This window comes from Olea europaea, chromosome 3 (genome assembly GCF_002742605.1).
Source record: "Olea europaea var. sylvestris chromosome 3, O_europaea_v1, whole genome shotgun sequence".
NCBI lineage: Eukaryota > Viridiplantae > Streptophyta > Magnoliopsida > Lamiales > Oleaceae > Olea > Olea europaea.
In genome coordinates this window covers 22,485,075-22,497,951 of record NC_036239.1, presented here as the reverse complement: position 1 = coordinate 22,497,951, position 12,877 = coordinate 22,485,075, and the positions used below count along the sequence as shown (strand labels likewise).

General features: G+C 34.0%; 1 pseudogene; it reads left to right on the top strand.

Annotated features, from left to right (window-relative positions):
- Nucleotides 1-1,564: 1,564 nt before the first annotated feature.
- LOC111380106 lies at nucleotides 1,565-2,505 on the top strand (annotated as a pseudogene).
- The last annotated feature ends 10,372 nt before the right edge of the window (nucleotides 2,506-12,877 follow it).

Genomic DNA, 12,877 nt, shown 5'->3' with positions numbered 1-12,877 from the left:
TTTTTTTTTTTTTTTTCTATATAGCAATGCTTTTTTCCAAAGTTAATGCAATTTAATAACTAGATCAAGATTTTTCTTGACTGTAAATCATTTGTAATAGTGAATTTTAGAAGAACATATGGTTTAAAAGTATAGAAAAGTTTTTAGTATATATATAAGATATTTTATTATGTGGATGTGTGATTAAAAATAATCCGGTAGAAAAGTATAAAATAAAGTAATGTATGTCAAACAGGCACGTGTAGTTGTGTCTGGCTCGGTGAAGCACGTGTCACCTACAATATCGAGACACCATGACTTATTCTTACTTGGATCTCTATTTAGATTCCGAGCAATTATCTCTGTGTCACTATCTTTTTATAGAGAAACAACATTACAAGAATGATGAATACTTGGATACTGTGAATGACTTGAAAATCTGAATAGACGATTTTGTTTGATTTGAAATTGCCATGACATAATTTGCTAGCGGAGCCATAAAAAATGACAAATGATTGTGGATAGAGTTATGCTACATTACGAAAGAAGTTGACAAAATTGGATGATAAAATTACATCCACACCAATCATTTCAAAAATAAATTTTTAAATAATTTGAAATCAATGGCCTGGATTTTGTCAACACACTTTGTAATCCAACTTTGTACAAATAACTTTATTGTTGTAGATATACATGTCCAAAATGAAAACAAGCTTTCCATTAGATATAAGTTTTAAGGTTTGAGATCACGTGAATGCTCCAACATGGCTGCAAGAATGGACAAAAACAGTTTTGCAAAGTGATTTCTTCAATTTCACAAATAAGATTGAAAGAAAGAGCTAAGGATATTAGGATTCAAAACACGACAAATTTACCAACCGGCAAAATATTCGAGTTACTTTTAGTTTATTTGTTTGAAAAGTTGAAGCTCAATATTAATTAGAAACTACTTTTACATTTTCAAAGGTTTAAGAGTTTTCAAAAGTTTTGATTTTTGACAAGGTATTAGAAACACGAATACTAGCATTTTAAAGGTTGACAAGGCAATGGAGTCGGCTACCGAAGTTTATCAAGGTACGAGAAAGCCGGGCTCTATAAGCAAAGCCCAGCCACAAGAAGGGTCGATAAGAGGCCAAGCTAAAGAGCTCGATCGCGTTAGAAGATTACTAGCGACTGGATATGCTGTCTAATTTTCAGCTGTTATATCATAGACATGTCCAATAAACAAGAGTTATACAATTTATTTTTCTCTTTTGCGTATATTCGAATATGTATTGTAATAAATATTTATTTATTTTACTTGCAACTATTAAGTCGAACAAAAGTAAAAAGAAAAAAGAAATGCTACAATGCCGGGGGAAAATTTCACAGGCTTCTTACAGGCCTTTCACAAACAGGTGGATCCCACCTCATTAAAAAAATACCCCAAAAATCATGGGACCCTCGTGTTTGTGAGAGGCCTGTATTCTCCCTGTGAAATTTTCCCCTGGTATTGTGGCATTTCTTATCCAAATTTGAGTCTCAAATCATACTCAAAGTCTGCCATTTTGAGGCAAATTCTTGTTTCTTGGATGGCTATGATGGCATGTTGATGCATGGTACTAACGCAAAATGTGCTTTTGAAGCCATAATCAATTTTGGTGACTCGAATTCTGATACGGGTGGTCTTTATGCATCCTTTCCTGCGCAGAAGCCTCCCAATGGCATGGCCTACTTTAAGAAACCAACTTGTCGACCCACAGATGGGTCACTCTACATCGTATTCTTGGATAACTTCTTAGAATAATTCCATAGGTACAGAAAACTATTGACAAAAATGATATAGGTGTTGTACTGGCAACATCTGTATGATGCAATTTCTGTGTTTGTTGTGTCAAGAACCAATGAAAATCTGCCAAGTGTTTTTCTGTACTTGTAGCAAAATTGTACTTCTTACTCTTACCATGTCTCAATGAATCCATGAAAGGGTTCGACTAGGTCCCTGGACATTCTTTCATAACGTAATGTTAAAGATCTTTATCTGACAGACTGTTTACAAGTTTCTTCCATTGACATTTCTTAGCACTTATCTCCAATCGATTGAATCTGATTCTAGACATGGTGCGAACTTCGCCACATCAGGATCCTCAGTACTGCTGCCTAATACTTCTGTATTTGTAAGTAGAACTAGTCCATTCTCTTTGGCTATTCAACTCAATCAAATGAGGCAATTGAGTCAGAGTTGATGAACTCAACTCCAGTGGTAATCGAGTTACTCCTCATCGACACACTCATTTTTTTCTTTCATGGACCTAAGTAAATGACTGATTTTTTTCCAAATACTCATGGAGTCTGTTGGGTTTTTTTGATGTGGAATTTTGTTCTAGACGTAACAATCTTCCTCCACTGGACATATTCTGAAAAGCCCTCTAAACAATCTACATTGGTCATAATGACTTCACCTCAAGCTTATCAGCTATTGGAATCAGTGGAGTTAAGCAAATGCCATTCTCAATGGCTCATATTTTGATCCTCCTTTCAGCTTAATAAGTTTTTTGATATTCAATCTATTGGTTGGGACGATCCTATCGTTGTAATGAGCGAAGAAGAAATCAAGAGGAAAACAAACAAACACTTGGTGACGCCACTTTTGACTTTCATAATTGAGTTTTTTTGTCTTAAATTCTAAAAAATGTATATGCTGATGACACTTGACAAGGCGTGAGAATATTTGTGGTTGTTTTGTGACTTTTGCATGCAATGGACGTTCAAATTAATTGGATACGAGAGAAAAATTAAGTAGAGTAATTAAATTTAGTCCATGACTTCCACACTTAAAATTACGTAATTTCTTGTCCAACACGTAATCCTTGGCCATTCTCTCCTTGAATTTTGTTGCCTATATGTCACATGGTAGATCTTATTTTCGCCTTACAGTGCATTCTTGTTTAATTTAACTTATAGATCGCTTTGGTGATTCATCTAATCTTAAAATAAAAAGTGCCTCTCCAATCTCCTTTTTTCACCGAAGGTTTGATGTGGAGGATTTACACTCAGGATACCAGCTACTCCTATACCATGTTCAATGAACACCTTCGTTGAAAAACTTAAGTGATTTAACTATTTGGCTCTTGTTAGTAAACACTCGAGCTTAATTTTTATTCACACGTGTCGAGGGACTTACATGTATTACCCTTTTATTTACCACTCATTTTTATTTATTTATAATTTAAAACGTTTGTAAATACTTTCTAAATATGCTCTCTAAGTAAAAAATAATATTTATTTTATATTATAGCACATGACATTCTAAAAGATTCTTATTTTGAAATTTTCTATCCTTGTTTCTCACTTCATAATTTGTCATGTTTTGTTGACATTTTCTTTCTTTCTATCAATTTTTTGTTGACATAACCTTTCTTTGAGCCAATTACGGCACATGCCATTCACAAGGATTCTTATTGTAGACATTTTTATTCTGCATAGCTACATGAAAAGTATCAAAATTCATCGTCGAGGGAATCATAGAAACATTTGCTGGACCATGCAAAATCAAATCATACTATACGTTTATGACTAATTCTTCACAGAACACTTTTAAAATACTCACATGAGTGGACCCCATTTGAGTAGAATATTGCAAATCACCCCCCCTCCCCCCCACATTGTGAGTATTTCGTAGGCCCTGTACATCAAGCATTTTTCATACACTTATTCCCACACAATGGAGCCCACAAGAAATTTTTTGAAGGATTTTATTTTGGGTATTTCATATGTATTTTAGATTGTCATAATATTCATATTTCCTACTGTATGAGGGTATACATTTGTTCTCCAATCTGCAACATCAAGCAAGCAGGCGTAACACTTATATTGATAACGAACAATTACAAATCTGTGTTTATTATTTTCACATTTCATTCAATTTATTATTGCTCTTGTAAAAAGAGTATGTGGATTAATCTCGAATGGTATATCCATTATTCATAAACAACAAGATGAGACCAGAGCAGTCTAGCAGTGTTTTGGTGAAGTGACTTCCCTGTCGATACTGTTGAATTCGTCAATTTCCGCTTATAATTAATTATTTATTGTTTTGTTCACAATGGTCATTCACATGGTTTGTATTGACACAGAAGACTAATAAATTAACATATGAATTTTTATTTTTTTCGATATTTTTTGCTTCGAATCAATAGCAACAAACTATGTCTTAGTTTCATAAATTTGAAAGTTAGCTACATGAATACTTTTTCATCATTTCATATGATTCCTTTCTTCAATCTTGAATAAAGTACAAGGATTGCAGTCAATAGTTAGTGCAAAATTTGTCATATTTTACGATATGCATCTTATACGAATAATTAAGAACTCCACATGTTTTCATAGTCGGCCCATTCTTGAATAAAAGGTTTGATAAGTTGACAGTCAAGATAGAATTCTGTTACATCTTATGACATGAATCTTTACCGTATTTATATTTTCATAGTCCATCGCAAATTCGAAAAAATTTAACGAGTGTGACACGTAAACAACCAGGTTAAAACTTTATCATATACTATATAAGATCAATCCCTTTTTGGCAGTTTTCATCCAATTATAGAAGAGAAAACCTTTAAACATACACTAATTGGTAGTTCAAGTGGGAATCTTTTCATATCTAATCATCTACACATTATTTTTTCAAGAAAGCAATATCTTAACCAACAAATTGAACTACTGACTTTTTTTTTTTTGAAGTTGATTATTTAATTTGTTTTCTACTTATGCGAACCCAATCATAGAGGTTAAGTTTTCTAGTCAATCAATTTAGATTATTGTGTATTAGCAGGCTTGCAATTTCTGTTGTTTTCCACTGGACAAAGTTTATTCAAGTTGGACCAACTGGCTGGCTACCTTTAAATTAGAAAATTAATTTTCTAGAGCATATTTGATACACATTATTAAATTGTACTAAAAGAAGATAATATGTCGATCAGGGTAGAGAACGGAAAATTCCGTATGACTCGATATATTGTGCATAATCTCAAATATTATTGCTTTAAGTGAACATTATAATTTTATTCTTATTTAATGTTGTCGTGAATAATCTATACCACTTTACAGAATATGTAGCTAAAATACAACGACGGTAAATATAATCTTTGGCTATACAATTCACGTACTATGTAATCTTAATGATCGAATAAATACACGAAATTTAGAATGCATGACCAAAAAATATTCATTTTCTCACAACTTCTGTTGCACCCTACGTATAATCTTAGATCGTAGTTTGGTAATGTCTAATTAATCCACAGTTACTAAAGAAAAGCAATGGCAAGAGATAATCTTTGTTTAAACAATTCAGATACTATGTAATCCTAATAATCGAATAAATACATGAAATTTAAAACTTACGATAAAAAAATATGTTCAATTTTTCAATAAAATGAATCAAGAACCATTATCAATGTGAAAAAGAAAAAAAGAGGAAAAGAGGAAATCCAGGCTAAGGAATATAAGAACTTTCAAGTTCTGGTTGAGTTCTGATACCTGAAGCTGAAGGCATTCTACTTCTCCCAATCCAAATAGTATCCAAAACCTCATTTCTTTCAGATTGTCTCTCCATTTTCTTGATTTTTCCCCCTTTAATCAATTTGTATACCATAATCACAACCACAAGAAGCAAGATCAATCCCACAATTCCTCCTGCAAATCCAATCACCCACCACCTCCAAACGCGCTCTTTCGTCATTTCATCAGATGGTCGAGATGGAACGACAATAGAGAAATGCCCGTGTCCACGAGCCATACATGAATTATTCCCGGTAACATTGCTTAATTGCACCGTGCCATTAGTACTAAACCGAACGCATTTCATCCCCACACTTAAAGAAACATTAGGAAAACGAACTACGATTGGATTATCCCCCATGAGATTTAGCTCTATCAGGTCATAATGTGGTGACCTAGTACTCGAATCATAGGCCAACAACCCCAACACAGGAGCAACAAAAGTATAATTCGACACGTTATAATACAAAGTCGACCAATTACCTAGATTTTGATAGACTAAATCAACTCTCCTAGAAAATGGCCATGGTAAAATCCTTGTTGGGATATCAAAAAAACTGAAATTAGCTCCCTTCATCCATAAACTGCGAGTTCTTGTACGAAGAATTGAAACTTTCATGCCCGAATAATTCAAAGGAAGAGAAATATCATACAATTTTCCAGTACGAAACCTTGAAATTTTCTTGAATGAATAATCATAAACAAAAGAATTCAATGAATCCCTGCTATAAACTTTTGATCCTTGAACATTTTGCAGTAAACAAGAACAACAAAACATTATTAAAATGATATCCCAAATTCTTTGAGAACCCATCAAACACTTACAGTATTGCCTCTTCTGTCTTTCATTCGACCTCGAAAATCTTGTACATTAAGATCTGATTTTTAAAACAGTTTGATATTTGGACTTGATCTTCTCGGAGAAAAACAAAACCCTTTCAGTGATTAATCTAGCAATGCCACGGGGTTGAATGACAGTTTTTCCTAATTATTATGCAAACTGGGATGTCATTAAAAAGAGATTGCAGCAACGAATGATTCAAGATTTACACGATTTTGCGGTTGTGATCCCATTGGCATTGCCTAGAATTTGAAGGGATATGATTATAGAATGGAAAAATGGATAATATATTTGGTCATGGGAGGGGTGCTTTGGGATATTCTATAGGAAGACAGGGCGCCACCTTAACGTGGCACAAGGAGCTCTTTTGAGTTGTACTAAGTTTGTTTAATCACAATTCACATATAGCCTGTGTTGGCTATGTCGTTGAATAATATATGTATAAATTTATATATAAATTCTTGAAAAAATTGGCACGAAAATAGGCCCATCAATACAATTCTTATCCAGGTATATATATATATATATATATATATATATATATATATATGCACGCGCGCGCGCACGTGCGTGTGGATCCTCAATACAATATGATAAGTCTGATCAAACCTTGAGTTTCAATTTAGATTCTTAAATAAATGTCATAAAAGTAGGCTCCTTAATATGCCGAGTTTAAACTCTAACCTCACTATGGTCTTTGGACATTGTGATTGGTTAGGGAATAGGGATAGTGTTTGATAAATCTAGACAAGCTCTTGCTTAATTCAATTAGGATAGAAAGAGTTGAATTTAGATCCAAACGATATTTTGTGTTCAATTAGTTGTTTTATTTTTCTTATTCTTGTGAGAAAAACATATGAGTCTTAGAATTTTTATTTTTATTTTTTGAAATGAACATGTGCTAGCTGAAGATAAAGTTTGAAGTAGAACACTTTATCCTTTATTATCGTGAACTCATGCATGTTCCAATGGTTGATTATAGAATCTAGAGTAAGATTGCCTCCTAGAGGATGCAAGGAAGAAGTAAATGTTCTATTTTCATTTTATGTAAAAAGAAAAAAAGAAAAGAAAAGAAAAGGGTTAGTCTTGTTCAAATTCAACGTTGAATTTAGATCCAAACGATATTTTGTGTTCAATTAGTTGTTTTATTTTTTCTTATTCTTGTGAGAAAAACATATGAGTCTTAGAATTTTTATTTTTATTTTTTGAAATGAACATGTGCTGGCTGAAGATAAAGTTTGAAGTAGAACACTTTATCCTTTATTATCGTGAACTCATGCATGTTCCAATGGTTGATTATAGAATCTAGAGTAAGATTGCCTCCTAGAGGATGCACGGAAGAAGTAAATGTTCTATTTTCATTTTATGTAAAAAGAAAAAAAGAAAAGAAAAGAAAAGGGTTAGTCTTGTTCAAATTCAATAGATTTGGGACCTTTGCATATTTTCAACTTTATTTGAAGAGAAAAACAATAACAAAAAAATCATGCCCACTAGTTATAGGCTACTTCCAAGAGTAGAGAAATAGACTTATCAACAACCCCTATTGTTTCATTGAACAAGTAAAACATATTATTATAAAATTAAAATATTTCCTTCTTTTATATTTGTTTTTACAATAGAAAGTTTAATCTTTTATTAACAAATTACTATGGAGGAATTGTTGACAAGAACCTAGAGGACTTTTTAAATCATATTTCCCTTGTCATTTTGTAGGTAATTTTTATATATAAAATTGGATGTTCCAAATGGAAGTCATGTAATTAGCATTTAGGTAATGTTTTGTCCAGTTGACACGTGGAGACTATTATTGAGCTTGTTTATGTAAATATTTATTCACGCTTGACTTTCTTTAATCTATGAATATATTGATATATATTTTTTCAAGGAACATATGAAACGAAAAGCAGGCAAAGGCACCAAGTGAGCGAAGAGCCACTATGTTAGAACGCATTAGGCCTGTAATTCTATTGTATCTATAACACATCAATTTGAATGTCGTAAAGAAGTCATGAGAAAATGAATTGATACCCTCTACACGATTGATCTTTTTGAGTGTGAAACTTTAAATAAAATTTGCATCGTGTGTCCGAAATGGCTGGGGACAAAATATTGGATTGTCAATACGTAATTTTACTATAAAATGGTCGAATATAAACAATGGTAAAGTAACGATCATTTTGTGTTATGGCTAACACTTTCATTACGTATAATATATATTTGATACAAATTTTTTCTTTCCCTATTGAAACTCTCGACCTAATATCTTCCACGTTAACATAGAACAATATTCTAATAGTGACTTTCCAAATCAAAGAGCAGAAGTAACCCCTAGAAAGAACTTGTGATTTGTAGCTCTAATAATCTGAACAAGTTGACTATGATAATAATCTATAAATGCCCTTTACAAATATTATAAATTATAATGGAGAAAGAGGTCTTCAGATTTTTGTCTAATATATTTATTTTTAATGGATTATCTGCAGAATGTCAAGAACATATTTAAAAGAAATGTCTTATAGAGTTTTGTCTATAATATTTAATTTCTACGTAGTATCAAGCAGAATGTCAAAAATATATTTACTAAATAAATATTGGATCATCTATTAAATTAAGTCGACTATCTAGTATCAAGTTTAATTGAGTATTTGGCGTGTGTGATTCTTAAGTGTTTAAGATTAACCCTGTGCAAACCTCTAGAACCAATTAAGCAAAGGCTAATTTTCTTGGAGATATGCTAGAGCCCTGTTTGAATTGCAAAACTCGAAGAAAAATCCATTTTCTTGTGGTTGAACCGAACTTTATTCAAAATCCTTTTAAAGGTCAACAATCGGGTCAAGTTGACAGCTTTGCTTGAATGTGCTGGAAAAAAGGTGAAGTTGAGAAAAAGAGGATAAAATCAATCAATCTGGAATCTTCAAATTTCCACAAGTCATGCAATGAAACCATTTGGGTTCATGTGTCCAATTATTGTATTGAGTTAACAACTTTCTTGAACGCAGAGGTGTAGTGAGGCGAGTCGAGTAGCTTGACTCGTCTACTTTTGGGCTCAACTTGACTAGCCCTGCGAGTTGGCTCATCTCATGAACATTGGGGTTCAAGGGATGAGTATCGAAGCGGGAAAGACGTTGCTTTCTCAGCGAAAAAAAAAAACAAATGTCAACAGAGTGCCAAACCTTGGAACATGTTGGAATACACATGCACCATACATCAACATATTCCTTCCATCAGTTCAGTTCCAGCCAAGAATCAAGAATCTTTCAGCTCATTCCAAATTCCATCTTAACAGAACGTCAATCTCTATAGCTGTTAGTTAGTTAGATGATTAGCTTGTTAATCAATCAATTAGTTAGTTAATTACTCTAGCCATTTTACTCTATAAATACAGCACCGTGTAAGAATTTTTAGATCATTGGAGTGTAGTATCTTCCAATCCCTCCTTCCATGGAGGTTTCTCTCCTCCTTCATGGAGTGTTTTTCTTCCTCCAATTATGGAGTGTATTTCCTTCTTTAGTGGAGTGTTCCATTGTAATTCCCCTTCTCCTTTAATGAAGTTTAATAAATTGTTTTTCATTCAATGATTTCTAATATGGCATCAGAGCAGAGTGCTTCTTGTTGCTGTTTTTTTTTTTTTTTTTTCCAAGATTTAATTCCTCTCATTTTCTATGTTTTTGCTCAAGTGAAAGCAGATTTATGATCTCTTCTATTTTGGCATTTTACTGGTATAAAAGTTGATGAAATTTGAAGATAAATTTGGCTTTAGATCATCCACTAGTTCAACACATCTTCTTCAGTTTGATACCAACAACATGGTTTGCCTTCGTTGTTTCGTATTCTGGTGTTTCAGAATCCACCGAGCCATTTGTAGCGGCACCAACATCCTCGTTTGAGCTAAACTCATCTTCCGAGCCAGAATCATCACTTGACTCATTTCTCTTCTTATCTATAACATCTTCTTCATTAGAACTGCTCTCATTGTCAGAGTCAAACTTTTCTTTCTTCTTGGAAACAACAACATTACCGCTCTTAGCAGCAAATGAAGAAGGCTTCTTAAGTGCACTTGCACTTGCATCCATGTTTCACACTTTAATCTTCAAGATGGACTATTGTTGATCTTTATAGTCCATCTTCAGGAGGGGCGTGTTGGAATACATGTGCACCATACATCAGCAGAGTCCCTCCATCAGTTCAGTTCCAGCCAAGAATCCAGAAGCTTTTAGCTCATTTTAGATTCCATCTTAATAGAACGTCAATCTCCAGTTGTAGTTGTTAGCCTGTTACTTAGTTAGATGATTAGCTTGTTAATCAGTCAATTAGTTAGTTAATTAATCTAGCCATTTTACTCTATAAATACAACACCGTGTAGGCAATTTTAGATCATTGGAGTGTAGTATCTTCCAATCCCTCCTTCCATGGAGGTTTCTTTCCTCCTTCATGGAGTGTTTTCTTCCTCTAATTATGAAGTGTATTTCCTCCTTTAATAGAGTGTTCCATTGTAATTCCCCTTCTCCTTTAATGGAGTTTTATAAATTGTTTTTCATTCAATGATTTCTAATAGAATAAAAAGTAGTGGGGCTGTGGTTGGTTTGACATATTGTTTTGGCTCGGTGGAAACAAAATCCTCTTCCTTAAGATCCTCTCTAGCCAACTCAAAAGTTACTTGTGACTTGTCTTTTTTGGTCGAAAATTACATTTTGTAGCTAAATATGAATCGTTCGCTAGCGGACAAGTAGGTTGCATAAGTGATTCGCTGTTCGCTTTCCTTCGCTTTCTGCCTAGGACATGAGTCGAGCCAGTTCACCTCGTTAGTGAGACGAGTTTGCTGTTAGAATTGTGACTCAAATAGGAGTCTAATTGAATTATATATTTCTACATTTTTGGGACTTTTTTAGGGTTAGACCAAGTGTACTATAAATACAAGGCTCCTCTGTCAGTTTTATTGAAGTATCATTGCTGTCCAATTGTAATTCTCTCCATATTAATAAAATTCGTCGTTCATCTGCGTAATTCATCTTTTACTTTAATGTTGTTCGTGGTATTTTACGATCTTGTATTATACTTCAAGAAAGATTGGGACAAGTTTTAGGGTAAAGGTGATTTACATGCAAATCATGCGGGGCAATCAGGTAATTCGAATGAGACTAATATTGCTGAAAATTATTATGATGATGGAGATGTGATGTTGGCTGTGTCTGACGGGAATCCAAACCCGAGGAGTGGATTCTGGATTCTGCTTGTTCGTATCATGTGTCCCAATAAGACTTTGTTTCAAATATATGAGACGGTGAAATAAGGTGGAGTTGTCATGGGAAACAACCAATCTTGTCGGGTTGCAGAAATTGGTTGGGTTAGATTGAGGCTAAAGGATGGAATAGTGAGGACATTTGATCATGTTCGCCATGTTCCAGACTTGACAAAGAATCTCATATCACCGAATACCTTGGATGAAAAAGGGGTACAAATTTTCTGGTGGAGATGGAGTCTTGAAGGTTCGAAGGGGTGTCCGGGTTGTACTGGAGGGATGGAGAAATTCCCAGTTATACATCTTACAAGGGAGCTTAGAACCAGTTCAGAGACATTTGGACAAGTTCAGTATCGCGGTAGACATTCAATTTGATACAGTACCTCTCGGGTTTGGCTCTGGATCAGTTAAGAACTTTGCTCAAGGGAGTGTTAGTGATTCTACTTTGCCACCAATTTTAGAGGACACACTGTGTTCTTGTGATGTCAATGGACTCATGGAGCGTAGGTACAGTTTTGAAGATGTATGTAATGCTTTAGAAATCATTGAAGGTGACAATATTGGTAAGGGACCTTCTGATCCAGCATGTCGTATGGTTTCTGCTACAGGGTGTGCTTCGACCCTATTTGGTCAATAGTAATTCCTTGGTGGAATTTCGGGAACCCGGGTTTTGGGTTCGGGTGCCGCTTGTGGACATCGTGCAGCGGACGATGGTTTGGTGATGGAGAGTTTGGTTATTGCGTTGAGGAGATTGATTAGTTCATTTTGTTGCAGACGAATTTGAAATCTAGGAGTTTTGTTCGTTGTACCGAAATTTGAGTCAAGGTGGAGATTGTTAGAAGTGTGACTCAAATTGGAGTCTAATTGAATTATATATTTCTATCTTTTTGAGAATTTTTTAGGTCTAGACCACGTGTACTATAAATACAAAGTTCCTCTATCAGTTTTATTGAAGTATGTTGCTGTTCAGTTGTAATTCTCTCCATATTAATAAAATTCGTTGTTCATCTGCTTAATTCAACTTTTATTTTAATTTTGTTAGTGGTATTTTACGATCTTGTATTATACTTTAAATTGGTGTTCATTAAATCTCAATTTTTGCAGTCCGTTTCCACTGTTACTAACACTTGCAAGCCGCTCGCAGCACATGGTACCCCGTGTCGATTGTGTTCGAAATTGGGGAAGTTAAGACAAAGAAGATTATGAGGATAGAAAATCATCCAATCAAGAATCTGCAAATTTCCACATGTCACGCAACGAAATCATATGGGTATTGTATCCGG